The sequence below is a fragment of the Podarcis bocagei genome (genome assembly GCF_964188305.1).
Source record: "Podarcis bocagei genome assembly, chromosome: 10".
Classification (NCBI taxonomy): Eukaryota; Metazoa; Chordata; class Lepidosauria; order Squamata; family Lacertidae; genus Podarcis; species Podarcis bocagei.
The window spans coordinates 56,956,660-56,973,710 of record NC_138135.1 but is presented as its reverse complement, the minus strand read 5'-3'; the positions used below and the strand labels follow the sequence as shown (position 1 = coordinate 56,973,710).

Below are 17,051 nucleotides of genomic sequence, written 5' to 3'. Positions count from 1 at the left end.
CCAAGGGTCTGACTCAATATAAGGCCACTTTCTATGAAGATGAATGAAGTCAGCTGTGCCCCTGCCCACAAATTTAGGCTTAGTCCAATGGCTCCTTGATCAGTGGGAAAAGAGATTAGGGGTGAAGCATCTTGCTTTGTATATGGCAAGAAGACATGAATATTTGTTCTGTTATGATACTAGCTGGTATAGCCAAAGATAAAAGTACACAAGGCAAAGCATCTGTCTCGGAGGCACAGTCATGCTGTGGAGAGAGGTAATTTATCCCTGTTGGGCACATCCATCATAATCGAGAGCCTGAATATGTCTGTTATCAAAGTGCAGAAATGCCAGAGCTTAAATCACGTGTGTTTGCTGTTAAGGCTGATTTGTTGCAACGATACTGTCAATTAGCCTCTGACAAACCTCTCTGTTTGTGCCAGTATGGAGCATGCTTATGTGCCTAAGGTTAACAGACGTGTACTACAAACATATGGAGCAGCAGCAAATGATGTTGCTTGTGTTCTACAATTTGAGTCGAAAAGCAGAGGCGCCATGAAGAAATCTAGAGGAGGGTGGGGGTGGGAGAGAGGAAACAATGGCTAGGATCAGTATGAACCTTTTTAATAACCCTGAATAATCTGACATCCCCAAACCATAAAATCTAATTGAAGCCTGGGCAGTGTGTGTTAAGTACAACAGTTCCCCTCATAATATTCTTAAAACAACAACAGCAACCACACAGAATGTTCTCTTTACAATTTATTGTTATTAATTATGTTGTGTCTTCATTCTGTGAAGAAGGCAATGCTTTTTCATTTTATGGTAAAACTTGCACATTCTGCAGCAAAGTGTGTATATTTAACAGGCATACTTTGCATTTTCATAGCCGATTATCCAAAAATCCAGGTAGAAAGGAAAGGTTCAATGCATAATTTATTTTATTATATTTCAACTCATTATTTACCCATTTAGATTTATAGTTGATCCTACTACAGAGGCTTCTGATAGATTAACAATATGTTATAAAGCAAATGTACATGTTTCAGTCTGTAATTAAAATGAATTGAAAGCCGAACTAAATCTGGGGATAAGCTCCAGGAACACCCTATCCCTAAATCTTCAAATGTGATAATCAATAACTGTATAGATGGTCACAATGGGGAGATAGGCTTGCATGGATACTGAAATTGGGCCGCTTGGCTCTCCCTCCATTCACTGAACACAAATACTACAAAGAGGCCTATGTCTGCAACCCCAACCCCCATAATGCATGTAGACTCTACATTATATCTATATATAGCTCAGAGGCTAAGCCAATTGGCATAGACATGAACAAACCTCTATACAGAAGTTACAGTCAACACATAAAGGTTGGAGACACTGCCAGGAGGTACAATCCTGATTTCCTTCATCACCACTCCACATGCACTTTACTACCCATTTTGGCAGTCTGTACAGAGCTACTGTGAATGTGAGACTGAAGTGACCAGTCAGTCCTCCGAGGTTGCAGAACCCTGTGTCAATGCCTGACCACAGGTCATTTTTTATTTTTCTGACTTGAAATTAACTCACATCCAATATTCGTTGAGGGCCAGCAAGAGCTGGAGAAGGTAGATATTGCTAACTCACTAGGATTTCATTGAGCATGTGATTCTACGGCTTCATCAATGGGCAGAAGAGTCTACACACATAACAGCTGTTATTCATGTGGAAGCTACCTGAATGCAGCCAACAGACTCACCTCATACCAAAGAAACATGGGGGACAGATAGACAACAGCATGACCATTCAGCGCAGAGTTTAAATTTACCCAACTTCACCACTGCTTGTGAATTGTTTTGTAAGAATAATTTTTAGATATGGGATAAAGAAGCAATGAAAGATTTCCAGCCAGCATGGCTCAACCATCAGAACACTCCCTTCTATCTATATATGTAGATATATATACACAGAGAGAGAATACAGTATTGTGTGTGGCCTAGCCTGTTATATTGACAATACTGTAATTGGAAATACCTTCAAGTGGAGACCCTGGGCAAGTTTGTTATGTAAGAGGTGAAAGGTTAATGTTGCATGCAATAGCTTCTGTCACCAGTTTACTGTCGCTAAAATTAAACAAAATTGGAATCCAATTAATGGTCTGAATTTCAAACTGCCTCTGGTATTTCACTTGTTTTAAAATTAAACATAGCTACAGTCTTGACTATGATGCACATTTGACTTGCAGTTAAAAGTGAAGATTTTGTTCATCATTATTAACTTTACTGGCTGGAAAAATAGACATAATTTGCCATTTTTAAACAGTTTCATGTAAATGAGAAGGTTTTTAAAATGGTAAATAATTAAGATATGAACATATTTAATACTAATCTGTGGTATACAAAAAGCAGTAAAGATGACAATAAAGAATTGATTTACCAGAGAAATGTAAATAGCAATAGGTTTATATTACTTTATAATAATATTGGTTTATAATAATATAAAAAAGAAGTTGTTTTTTTTAACCCACCAATTTCCTACTGGATGAGTTGAGAAAAGAAATAGATTGTACTGAAATGGCTTCATTCTAGATGGTTTAATGAGATGGCCTTTGGCATACTTATTAACATTATTATTTTACTATTTCAAAGGATAAGTTGTTGAATTCAATTCTTTTCTGGATCCACTCCATCCTATCCTAAAAGCTTGGGGCAAGACAGAGAAAAATAAAAGCAAAAACCCCAGACATTGTATAAACTAATATTTGTGAAGTTCAGTTGAGAGTTCAGATTCTTATGCAACCAAAATAGTTCCATCCATATATATAAGAGGGAGGTGTCAGCAGGCTTAGGGGAGCTGGGCATAGTGTGGGCTCAGCAGCAGAGCACACCTGATGGCCCAGCCACCACACCTACACCGTGCCAGCTCTCTGCTGCTTTGGCCCTCCCTTTTTGGTAACCATTGGCAATACATGGCACTTGGAAGCCTGGTGAGCAACACTGCTCTGCCTAGGTCACCCCACATACCACAGGGTTTGCAGAATTACAGCAAAGCCTTAGAAAAAACTCTAAAAGGGGAATCTCAAAAACAGCCCAATGAAGACTGAGTGTGCTCAGAATGCTGAATCAGTAGGCCCTGAGTGCAACAGCGATTCTCCCCAGCTATGATTTCCAACAACTGGTATTCAGAAGCATTGCTAACTGTGGAGGCAGAGCATAGTCATCATGGTTAGTAGTCATTCCTTATCCTCCATTAATTTGGCCAATAATCTTTTAAAGCTATCCAAGTTGATGGCCATCACTTCTTACTGTAGGAGTGAGTTCCATAGTTCAGCTATGCATTGCAAAGATTGGCTTACTGATTTTGGTTTGCTTCACCTTGATTTCTTTTAAAGTTAAAAAAACCCAAACTTTAGTTCATTGAAAAAAGAGTGACCATCAACAGCTATCAAGAGCATGTTAGACAGCCTTCCTTGCTTCCTGTGCTTCTAGGAAAGCCACTCTGAAGACATCATATGGTTTTCAAGAAGCTCTGGCAAACCTGCAGAAACCTGCCCACTAGAGAGATGATTTGTAGAATGAAAAAGAGGACACTTACAAAACCCCTCAAAAGGTAAATAGAAGACCCAATACCCTACCCACAAGGATTTTGCCATCATTTCCCCCTCCCTCCCTGATAATTGAATATATAATTTTCTTTTTTTATTCATTGATGGAGAATGACTGGAAAAAATACAGAATAATTCTTCAGCACAGCACAACCAATTAGAAAAGAAAGCCCAAACGTTACAAAGCTAATGTTCCCAATGAGGGCTTTTGCCCACTTAAAATGACCCAAGAAGATGGCGGAGAACAGGTAGAGAAAATTTGTGTTAAGGATGGCTGATTATTATTTCCAAAGCTGCATAAGGTAACAGCAAGGCCATGGCAATTTAGCACAGCTAATGGCATGCAAAACATACCTACAGTTTCACGAAGAAAGACTGGCGTGTCTTCTTTAATTGCGGAGCTGCCACTATGAAATTATTAACAATAATGCTATTTGGTAGCTAAACAGTCACAGGGGATATTTACTTTTTATTTTAAAAATGGATGCTTAGGGCTCAATTAAGTAAAAAAAAAAAGGCTCATGCCTCATACCCATATTCAGTAAGTCAATTAACAGAGATTTTGACATGAAAAATTGCTTCTGGACTGAATGCTTTAATCTGCTGTTTGAAAAAGAATGTGTTGGGGAGGGGGAGGGAACAGCATCAGCAGTATCCAAAATGCTTAGATTGGTAGCTTAGTTTGTGAAAATATATGACTTAGAAAAAAATGGTAAATTGGTAAATTCCCTGAAATTTCTATTTGGTATATATTGGTCCCATTTCAGCTAAGGTGCTTAATTTCCATTTGCTTAAGAATCTCATGCTCTTTAGAGAACATAAAAACAAAAGTGGAGCCCTGCTGGATCAAACAAAAGTCTCATCTAGGCCAAGATCCTGTTCCCACAATGGACAATCAGATGTCTTTCAGACACTAGTGCAATAGTGCCTCCTTTGTCTGCCTAGTCATTTAAAGGAGAGAGGCTGATACAGTACATCAGGAAGACTTTTCAGAAACTGTAGCCAATCTGGTGCCCTCCATATGTTGCTGGACTACAATTTCCACCATCCTTGACTATTGACCATGCTGGCTGGGGCTGATGGGCGCAGCAGTCCAACAATATCTGGAAGCCCACAGGTTCTCCAACCCTGGTATATAGAGGAAATGGTAAGTAGTAGTAATAGTAATAGTAATAGTAATAGTAGTAGTAGTAATAATGATGATGATGATAATAATAATAATAATAATAATAATAATAATAATAATAATAATTTATTATTTATACCCCGCCCATCTGGCTGGGTTTCCCCAGCCACTCTGAGCGGCTTCCACAGAGACCAAAAATACACTAAAATGTCACACATTAAAAACTTCCCTGAACAGAGTTGCCTTAAGATGTCTTCTGAATCTCGGGTAGTTGTTTATCGCTTTGACATCTGATGGGAGGGCGTTCCACAGGGCGGGCGCCACTACCAAGAAGGCCCTCTGCCTGGTTCCCTGTAGCTTTGCTTCTCGCAGTGAGGGAACTGCCAGAAGGCCCTCGGCGCTGGACCTCAGCGTCCCGGCAGAATGATGGGGATGGAGACGCTCCTTCAGGTAGACTGGGCCGAGGCCGTGCTAAGTCTGCTTAGCTTGTTCTGTGACAAATACTGTAATAGCATTCAAAGGATTACCACCCTCCCTGGTTTAAGCCGTCTAGGCTTGACTTGTTAGCTATGTTTTACTTCAGGGTATATGTGGACATTGCATGAACTTACATCAAAAGGACAAGCAGTTTAAGTTGAAACTTTGATCAGACTGAGCCTGATTCAACAAAACTATTTCAAGAGTTGCTTTCATGTCTAAGAACTGGAAACAACAGATTATTATTTTTTTGTATACATTGTTTAGATGTATAACTACATCACAAAATTCACAGAAGTGCAAATTTTGAAGTGTGACTAGGGGACAGTCCTCATTCCTCATTAAAATGCAAGCGAAATCAAATTTCTTCTGTCTCCCTATTCCTGTGTAAATTCCAGCACAAAGATTTCTTCTAAATACCACTTATCATTTTGGCGGCAGCTGTTGCAGCCTGGCACAGCTATGGAGAGCCAAAATCCTTTCCTGTGCGACTGGCTGACGGAGTCATCAACCTCAGCTGGTGGCAGGGATTGTTGGCACTCTGCAGCAATTTGAATTAAATGGGCCATTCATGGTCAATAAAAGAAGGCAAGACATGGGGCAGGCATCTACCTCCAACTCATTTAACTGACTGCACTTGAAGTCAGCACCACAGTCAGCAAAACACCCACCCTGCGTATTCTGTCCCTGTGCATAGAATTGATTGGTCACTATATTCAGGGCCAGGGAGAAATTGCCTACAGACCAATTGGGCCTGTCTGTGGGTTTTGCCTGCCTCATAGCTACTGTCAAAACTTGCTGGTGGAATTCAGCATTGGGCCGGATCCTTAGTCTAAACAAGGGGGATCAGAAGGATCCCTAACCCCCCTTCATGATCCAGTTATCAGGGTACCCCGGTAAAAGGGGTACAGGGGGAAGGTCTCTGTCTGAATGCTCAGCTGGGGGCTAATAGGCCATAGAACTCCCCAAATGGCATCCTGGAGGGATCGCTGTATTTGTTGTGCATCCTGGGGGGATCCTTAACCCAGGATCAACTCTGATGAAGTAATCAACCAGCAATTAGGTTGGTTGATTCAGGATACATACCCAATGCCTATCGGTAATCGAAAAAGTAGTGGTCATTTCAATCCCATGATGTTATGTCATTTTTACTGCTTCCTGCACCCGGACTTGAGTGGCCTTGAGGTCACTGTACCTGGGCCCGCAGCATGGTTTTCTTATTTGTATCTTTAGCTGCTAAATCACTGGGACAAGTGGTAAGGGCCATTTCATACAAATAAATTCCTGAAAACGTAGACAGATGGACAAACTCTTGTAGAATTGTTACCACTAACTACGGAGAGCTGGGGAAAGCCCTGCTACAATCTTAGAAGTGAATGGTGACTAACTGTGTACACATGCCAATTCCTATTAACCTTTCTCCAGCCCCATATGCAGAGGGGTTATTTAGCAATGGGTGTTACAGTGTTGAAAGAGACAAAGCTGCAGTGTTTCTAGTTCCCGTTAGTATGGCATTATCATTTGACCCCTAACATGATCAAGGGTCCGGTAACCAAGCTTTATGAAGAATGGTTGAGGGAGTTGGGCATTTATAGCCTAGAAAAGAGGAAACTGGTGGGAGATATCATAGCCATATTCAAATATCTAAAGTACTGTCGCATGGAAGATGGAGCAAGCTTGTTTTTCCCTGCTCTGGAGTGTAGGGCCCAAACCAATTGATTCATGTTACAAGAAAGGAGATTCTGAGCAAACATCAGGAAGAACTTTCTGACAGTAAGAGCTGTTCAACAGTGGAACAGATGTGGTAGGCTTTTTCCTTGGAGGTTTTTAAGCAGAGGTTGGGTGGCTATCCGTCATGGATGTTTTAGTTGAGATTCACGCCTTGTAGGGGGTTGGATTAAAGACCCTTGGAGTCACTTTCAACTCTACAATTCTACTATTTTATATGCACACACCCAAACAGACACAAGTACATAACATGGCTTGCAAGGAAGGCATGAAAGTAACATACAAAGCATTTTCTTTGCTAAATCCATGAAAGCAACAGGAGCATAGCAAGAACGTACTTTTGCTAGCCTGCCATCCAGCAGATTTTGCTCTTATGATTTTGGCATATATTCTAAATGTTCCATTAGTAGTGAATTTAGAAAAATTACCTGAAGCTGTATACTTTTATTCTCTGGTCAGTCTTGCCCCTTTTGTCTGAACTGTGCGCTCCTGTGGAGGATAAAGCCGAGAAAACACATAATGTATTCAGCTTTGGCATAATTATACACTTTCCGAGAAAGTGTATGTTCTAAGATTACCCTCGTCATATGCATTTAAATCACAGCATTAAGCTGCTAATATTTTGCTTTTAGACTGAGCTATAGAATAGGTGCCACATCAAACCTGTCACTCTTATTTGTCCAGCTTTCAGTAAAACATAACCCACTGCAGCTTGTGCCCTAAATGTATATAATGTGTATATACAGTATACTGTTGCAAAACATTTAACTGATACTGAAAATAAGGTCTTTGAAGAAGTGTGATTCTAGAAATGCAATTCGAGCCATGTTCAGTCTTTTTAATGTACAGGTGACATTAAATCATGTATAGCTGAGGCTTACTTTTCAGCCACACAGTTGACATCACAATGTCAAGATAGAAAATAGACCATGCTATACATGAAGGCATGCATAACCCTGGTCCTCTTCATGCATCCCACAATTATCGGGCCAGTCTCCTGGACCCAGCCTTGGGCACTCTGCCAAGCCCTAACTCCAGATGTAAGGAGATCTCTCTGTAAGCACAAGCATTTCTGCTTTCCCCTCTTGCATGGGCTTCCGCTGGAAGGACCAATTACTTGAATCCAGCCAGTAGTTTTGAACCCAGGACACACAGTTTTACCCACAGCAGTTGGTAGGTAAAGTTACACTTCGCTGGGCAGAGTTTTCACAATACATACCTTGCTATTTGCTGCATTGACCACTTCTATTTTGTTCATCTCACTTGGGTTCTAACAACTGATGGCTCTCACACAAATTCAGCTGAATTCCAACTTTTTTTTAAAAAAAAAATATGAATTCACTAACAGTATGCCCCTGCTTGCTCAGAAGTGAATCCAATTGAGTTCAATGGGACGTACTCCCACTTATGCGTGCTCAGGATCACAGCCTAAATGTTCATACAAATGACCGCTACAAAGCTGCAACCTAGCATGCTTATAACCACTTAAAGCAGTGGTTTTCAACCAGTGTGCCGTGGCACCCTGGGGTGCCTTGAATGATGGTCAGGGGTGCCGCGGGCAGCACTGGCCTCTGTCCATCTTTCCTTCCCTCCCTCGTCTGATGCCCTCTCGCATCTCTGCCTCCCAAAGGCTTGCATACCTGCTCGTTGCAGCCCTGGCCACAAGCTCCGTGGATGAATGGTGCCTCTGGGGCTGGGCAGGGGGTGCTGGTTGCCAGGAGCTGAGACAGCCTCTGCGTAAGCAAGCAAGCAGGCGAGGGAGCCCAGCCAGCCAGTCCACCAGCACTTGCTGTTAGGAATGGTCAGACAAGTCCCAGGCTCCTGTGAGGCAGTGTGAGGAGGCACCTCTCTTTGGTGTGTTCCTCTCATCACCTGGCTTACTTATCTGGATTAACTAAATGGTCATTAGCACATTAGTCTGGCAGGGTTTTGTTTGAGAACATTTTTATTTATGACTGCTAATCAAAGATGCAGGAATCATAATTAGTCAAATTACATGTGCATTTTGCATTTTTGCATTTTTTTCTGCTTTTAAAAAATCCACAGTTCCCTCCTAGACTGAAAATGAGTGAAATATCTATCTAGTAACTGAAGACTATTTTTCATTAGCCCTTCAATACAATGCCTTTGCTAGAATCCCTTTATCTAGCACATTTCTTCCTTTCCAGATACAACTTTCAAATGCTTACATTTCACTGCACATTGGTTGATTGGATAATTTGAACATCAAAGGAAACCTTCATTTAATTTAAGCCCATAAAGTTGTCTTTTGCTTTATTAACTTTCGATCAATAAACAAGCAATTTGGAAATGTAATCAGGAAATGCTTCCAATTGGCTGACAATGTATCAAAGCCACTGCTTGAAGGCAAGAGCAAGCTGTAACAAGCAGTTTATTACCAGTAGCTGTTACTGACATTAGTCAAAACCAAGAAAGATAAAATGGAATAAGAAATGTAATGCTGGAAGAGCCTTGGGCGCTGTGTTCTCTTCTTCCTTTTGAAAACTGCAAGCCTGTCTTTGATATGATAACAAATATAAACTGTTTAAAAACACCAAATGCAGGAAAACTCAGGCTAGACTGTCATGGCATTAATCCATTCTAGAGTGACATACAAATAGTGCAACATCTAGCAGGATGTATGTTATGGAAATATTTTGAATTGGATTTACATATGGTGAGCAAATTGGAACTTTTGATTTTTGTGAGATATTCTAATGTGCATGCTCTCATATTAAGAGAGTGTAATCCTATTTGAAGATAATGAGTTTTCAATAGGCTCTGCAGTTTGAGACTACATAAAAATCTGTTCAGCTTTAACTAACCATCATTTGGGCAGAAGATTTAGAAATATTTGGGGAGATCAAACTCAGTAAGTAGGCATGTTCATTCATATAAGCAGGGCATGCATGCTGCTGTCCATATATCACCCAGGACAGATTGCTGGGACTTTTTTCTTTCTTTCTTTTTTGCTTGTTTTGACACTTCGGTATTTATTTTGCTGCAGGCTGACCATTAATCAGGAGACAGCTTAATGGTGGTGATGGGCACTTCAGACATTACTCAAGGCACTTTCAGCCCATACAAATATATATTCCATATATACTAAAATGGCTATAAGTATGACAAGCTAAGATGCTCATCAAAGCCTTCCTCCTGGTAGCATGGTATCCCCACCCCCATTGCTCACAAAATACCTTACTTTGATTGGTTCATTTGTTTTGAGAGATTCCATGCCATCAACAAATTCTGAAGAGGTGACATCAAGATCAGACAATCTCAAAGGCTGCTGGGAAAAGACATATTTGTGATCACCTCCCAGATTTTTTTCTGAATGATACGTATTTTTTTTAAAAAATAGCACTGTGTAACTTTGTTGCAGTGGGCCTGAGAACTATCTTTCACAAATCTATCTAGTCCCTTTTAAAAAGGTATCTAAAACTGAGTTAGTGGCCATTATCACATCTTGTAGTAATGAATTAGCATAGGTTAAGTATGGATGGTTCTTCCCCCTACCTTGAACAGACCCAGAGTGATTATCCCCTAGAGGGACACTGCCGAGAAGAGTCAGAAGTTGTATTTATTGGGATGGGTGGGTGGAATTAGGTGCCTATTAAGAGCTATACAATGCTATACAATTATGCAGTCCTTGTTTTTAAAAGCATAGTTTGTCTGCACAGTCTCCAGCTCTATGTCCATTTTTTAGATGAGGCAGCCAAAACTGTTTGCCATGACACCATGGTGCTTCCAGAATGTAACTATTTGGGGGTAGCATGCAATCACATATCGGCAAATTCAGGTTGCACAATTGTAGTTGATTGGGAACTCACGTGCAACAAACCCCCTTCCCTAAAAAGATCAGAGTTTTCACACTACTAGACTTGAGATTTTTCTGCAGGTCCTGCAAGACAGAGCTGTTCCACCAGGCATTTCTGTAATCCTCATAGAACTCTAGCCCAATGGTTGCCATTAATTTGATTCGGAATTGATTTTAGAATGTATTTTAATTAATTGATTGTGATTTTATGTAAACTGTGCTATTTTTATTGTTGTTAGCTGCTCTGAGCCCGACATTGGCAGGGGAGGGCAGGATATAAATAAAATTATTATTATTATTATTATTATTATTATTATTATTATTATTATTATTATTACAAGGAAAGTGTTGGAGAAATGTGTGAGCTAACATTTGTTTTGGCGCAACATCCTCTAACCACCCCACAAACATCTGAGGATGTGCTCATTCAATAGCCAACATTATTGAATATCTTTGCAAACAAATCAATAAACAGGTCATCTGGAAGAACCCGAAATCATTTCTAAATTAAACAGCACAGGTTTCATTACACGGAATTTTACCTACTTACTCCGTCTCAATTCTCAAAACAGTTAATTTATCCCCTTGCACATTTTGACTAATATTGTCATCTTCCCTGCTTCTGAAGCTTTGAACTTTTGGCAAGGGATTTCATCAAAAGTTTTTTGTTTTTTTTTAAATGTCTAGTATATCACCTCTCATCCACACATCGGGCAAATCTTTTGTACACTTACAAAGAATATTGTGTGCTGTAGTTGTTGTTTTCCTTCTCTCATTCTCATAGTATCAAGAAATCATATAATGTTATCACCACAGAGCTGTCCTCAAAAAATGTACTGCCTGAAAATATCTCCTGGCAATATCACCCCCTGGACTGCTGCAATAATGGACTTCTGTGCTGTAGGCACAACCTAAAAGAATGTTATACCCTTTGAGGACAGAAGGCACACAGCTTGATAGCCATCATCAACCAGCAGTGTCTTGGTCAACATTCTCAGCCAGCAGCATCTCCACCAGTTAAAACACCAACCTGACAAACTTGCATTTTCATTTCAATTTTCTTGTATGCTTTCTTGGTGACTGCATATTGTGCATCTTAATGAACCCTCCTCTCCCCATGTCCCAGTGGTCTTTAAAAGAGTTCAGTCTCAATCATCAGCATAATGAAGGAGAGAAATAAGCATCATATAAACTCACCAGGGTCATTGCCGTAGACCTTACACACCCTGCAGAATCTTTTCTGCAGGAAACAGATCACTAAAGGGAGACCCAGTCCCAATGGGTGAAGTGCTTTTGCAGTTTATTAAAGCATTTGAATATACATAAACTAAAATCTACTGCCAGGTTGAATTTTACATGATGGACATCCACATACCAGTGCCAAGATGAGGTACAATATTTGGCACTTGATCTAATGTCACTCAAGGATATCTATCACATCTTGTAAATCAGCAGTTTATGGCTTTAAAAAATGTATTTAGTAAGTTCCTTATTTAGCTGTTCATACAGCAAGTCCAGCATCCTGGCTCTGGCAGCAGCCAGTTGTTGTGCATTATTATTATTATTATTATTATTATTATTATTATTATTATTATTATTATTATTATTGATTTCTTACACCACCCTTCACCAGGTTGGGTTACAACAATGCTCCATGCTTTCTTGAGATGTGTGTCTGAATTCTGAATTTTCTGAATTCAGGGAATAAGCCCTTCTAGAATATGAATGATTGGGGGGGTTTTGCCCAACTGTGCCAGGCAAACCATTTCTCACGGTCTAGGGATGGGCGATACTTGGTTTTTAACACAGCAATATATCACCAGCTAAACATTACCAATATATCACAATGTCTGAAATAAGGATGGAACTATGTAGAGGCATTGACTGGCTTCACGGTTTTTCCCTCATTGTGATTTTTCTGTTTTCGCACGCACACACACACACACACACACACACACACACACACACACACACACACATCATGATTCATAATATATTACCAGTTCAAAAATTATGAAACCAATATCATGATATGGACTTGAAACTGCTTTCGATGTATATCAATATATTGCCCAGCCCTATCACTGAAACCGTTTTTGCCGCAAGGAAAACTCTGTGGCAAAGAATTTAGCAATTTCTAAAGATGGATTAGATAGGAGTAGAAAATGATATCAGTAACTGCCAAACTCTGCCTCCCTCTGCCATCATTTTGTGTCTGGCTCAGCCTCTGCCAGTGCCGGATTTACGTATAAGCTAAACAAGCTATAGCTTAGGGCCCCACTCTCTTGGGGGTCCCCCAAAAAATTGAAGGGAAAAAATCTGGATGTACATTTCCAAAATATAAGATAAAAAATAAATAAAATAAAACCTACATACAGCAACAGTGTTTTGTGTTGTGTAGGCTGCTATGATGTAAGTCATGGGCCCTGCCTGCTTGCCTGCTCCCTAAAGTATCACTGGTTTGCTCATTTCTATATATAGGGTGCCTACATTGACAAAGGACAACTGGACATATAAAGGGCCCCATTACCTTCAGTAGCTTAGGGCCTCATCAAACCTAAATCTGGCCCTGGCCTCTGCACCACCATTTTGTGTCTGGTGGGCTTCAGTCATTTTCAGCTGTCTCAAGTGGGCCATGGGGATAGACGGTTTGAGAATCCTTGGTCTAGCTTGCATGGGTTAATCTAGCAGGGTGGAGCTAACAGGTAGAGGATTCTCTCTAGGGTCAGAGGGTTGGATGAAATTGCCTTATGGGTATTTCCACACCTATAATTATCTAATTCTTTTCATTTTGTGTTTCTTTTAAGGTGTGATCCTCCTATTAATTCTGCTTCGGCAAGTCCATTGACTTTCAACAAAACTTATGCATGAATAACTAGGTGAAGAATTGCAGCATTTGACTCTGGAATTCAGCGAAAAAGACCGTAGGTGTATTTTAGTCTATAGCTCTAATAAACACACATGGAGCTTTTTTCCACTATACCTAATAAAAAGCCAGGAACTCTGTGATTGCCAAGAATACATTTTAATGCTATTTATATATCTGCCATGCAGGTTTAAATCTATTTACCAGATAGTCTTATTAATAATGGCTTTCAGTCATATCTTTTCACCATTGACATTCATACCTGCAGTAGATCTAAGTAATCTCATCACTACCAGCAATGGAAACAAAATAAACATTCAGTAAGTTATGAAAGGGTAGGGTAAACCACAAATATGAGTGTGATTTACATGGGCATGCTACAATTTGCCACTCTGAGTCATGTCTAAATCTTTATCGGAAATGGTATAAAGTAAACCTAACCACAGCCACCTGGAATTTAATGCAGCCATCCTATTTGGAATGGAAACTTCAGCATTATAATTGCTCATTTGCTTTTCAAAGGATGGTAATCCAAATTTTTGTTTGGAGGGCAAACGTTCCCTTACCTGTATATCCCAGCCTCACCAAGAAGGGCAATAACCCATGACTTTACTTCCTTCTCCTTGCACTTAAGGGGATTGGAGAGAAAATCCAGTGCACATGGAAGGATACTGAGAAGTCCCCAAGTGCAGACATATTCCTTTCTCTGGCAGGGAAAATTAACAAAAAACAAGAATGAAGCAGCATGATCTGCAAAGCAAACCCTACTGGTTTTCACCTGTCATAGAAGCAGAGAACATTACTATAACATGCGGCAAGTGGGTGACTAATGGAAAGGCGTGTGCATTTGCCATTTAGTTGCTTGCCCAGAGAAACTGCAACATAGCACAAGAAAGTGGCAATTTCTAGGATTGCCAAGCTCAGGGAAGTAGCTATCAAGCAAGGCTTACACATACTCACACTAGAGGCAGTGTGTATGTGTCAAGTACTTGAATGAATGCACTGGAGTACCAAATGCAGAACACAGCCCCATACTGATTTAAGTGTCCATTGTCATTGTTGTGCCTATGTCTGCAATCCTATACACATTTAGCTGAGAATAAGTCTGTTTGGACTCACTATATCAGGGCCAGCTGAGGGCTGCATTCGCTTGTAAGCAACCTACCAGGAGCCAGAAGCAGAAGTGATTAGATTTGTATGGTAGACTCCATTCTGGCCAGACAAAAGGCAGAGCTTGTTCACACCCACACCAATCTCTCCATCCAGGCAACCCAGCTAATGATACCACAGCATCACATGCTGACCCAAGGCGCACTGCTTGAAGGCTGGATCTACCACCTCCTTAGCAGCCCATGCCCATGCAGCCTCGTGGTGAATAAGAGGCACTACTGGTCTCTTCCCACCCTTGTTTCCAATGTATGTCTTCACTCACCCGTTCTTCCCTGGCCAACAGAAATACCATTTTGTGCTGCACCTCAGATGCCAAAAGGGATTGAGCCGGCCCTGTCATTTGGGGTTGAGTCTCTTTCAAATCAGCAGTTATTTGGTTTCTGTGAATGGACCTTCTTCCATCAGTGCAGATTGCCTGGAGTTTTTTTTTAACAGTCCTGGCAAAGTTGCTGGAACTCTCCCTTTGTTGAGGAGACCAGATGGTGGCTCTCAATAGCAGCTCTTAACAACAGCTAAGGAAATGGGCAGAGGCTGTGCTGACAAAGGGGAGTCATTGTAGAGAAGGGGGCCTGGCTTTCTTCCCCCTCCTCCTCCCTGCTTTGGCTGGGGATGATACAATCAAACCACATGTGTGAAGAAAGGGCAGGTTAGAGAGCTGGGATGTCTCTGGAAGCATCTTAGGGTGCTGTCTGCCCCATTCCCAGATCTGATGTGGGAGCTGTGAACTTTGGGACATTAGCCAGACTGTTTAATGCTTTACCTGCACCTATTCTCAATCTGTACATTTGGAAATAAGCATAAATATTATGAAATGCCAATACGCCAGAGGAAACCTAAGGCTTCACCCAGGAAGCTTCTCATTGCATGGAGATTTGGGGTGTCCATAACAGTATGGAATTGAAAAGAAAATTTAATATATATTATTTATTTGTACTTTTTTTCTCCACTGTAATCCTGGGCAGAGTGCATGTCCCACAAAGACGTGGATTCATAATAAGAGGACAGGTAAAAAAAAATTCTATACAGTCTGATCCCACTGGAAGTAAATGCATGGGGTCTTGAAATGAATAGCTGCAGTCATCTAGGCAAAACTCTCATTTTACAACTAGCAATAACTATGGAGCCTGCATTATAGTGAGGATGACTGATGAATAGCTGTATGTTAAGATAAAAATCATTTCCATTCTGATGAGCTACTCAAATTATTCTGTATGATATTAGTAGCCACTTAAGCCTTTAACGCCAGGTTTACAGTAATTGGTACTTTGAAGGAAAGTTGGTCAAAAGTATTAACAAAGAGATTTAACATGAAAAATGGGCATTTTCAAATTAATCTTTTCCACCCCAAAATTGTTGACCGCTTTAGTATGTATGCATGGAAATATTTTAATTTTTTTAATGGATTATCTTCTGTAACAAAAGCATTGTCATGATTTCTACACAGAGCATGCAACTTAAATAAAAATATCACCAAATAGCTGAACATTATTTTTTGATCTTGAGTACACATAAAATTTGTCAGCCTTCCCCAAGTAAGCCTGTCCCCAGGGGCTTGATAAACAAACATCCTTTTGAAGTTGTTTGTTTTAATCAAAGAATTGTGGGTTTTTCAAACAGTGTTAAAAATAAATGTAAATGTTACAAATATATTAAGAAAGTGTAGTAATTGGGTTTTTTTATAGGACCACCAGGGATATCTTACATTAACTGAGGGATTTTTCCCAAATCAACATTGTGCAGCTGTACCATGTATCTATCTACTTAATTTCTTACTTTAAGCAACAACTTTCCCATTGTTTAACTGCTTGCTTATACCAAGCTTAACAAAATCTGGCCCAAGTCCTTCCAACTGTCCAGGAGCTCATTCATGAACCCTCTTGAGATTCTATTTCAGGACACAATCTTATTCTTACAGTCCACCATTGGAGGTCTCCTCTTTGGGGCTGTGGAAAGCTGTGTGGCCATTCCTCTTCCACTGTTAGTGCTGTGACAGTGTAAGGGAAGAGGGAATTAGTGTGCCAAGGCAGATCAAGATATGACTTGGATCTGTAGGATCCAGAGCCCCCTTGTTCTCCTGGCATGCTCCTTATAAATGGGAGGAAATCTGTGTGGCTCTGAGGCTGGTGTAGTGAACCTCCCTCCCATAGCAACCAATGGGAGAGAAATTGTAGAAGGGAAAAGCCCACAAGAGCACCAGAAAATGTCACCAGCTCTCCTTACAGCCTAAAGGTAAAGGGACCCCTGACCATTAGGTCTGGTCGTGGCCGACTCTGGGGTTGCGGCGCTCATCTCGCTTTAT

General features: G+C 40.5%; 1 long non-coding RNA gene across 2 annotated transcripts in view; it reads left to right on the top strand.

Annotated features, from left to right (window-relative positions):
- The window catches only part of LOC308596673, a 121,756-nt gene that overhangs the window by 76,717 nt on the left and 27,988 nt on the right, over window positions 1–17,051 (top strand). The window contains exon 3 of one of the 2 annotated variants that reach the window (XR_014012639.1): window positions 13,524–13,640. The exons of the other annotated variant lie outside the window; for it this stretch is intronic. This is a non-coding gene — a long non-coding RNA (uncharacterized lncRNA). The remainder of the gene's footprint in view (window positions 1–13,523; window positions 13,641–17,051) is intronic. 2 annotated transcript variants of the gene reach the window in all.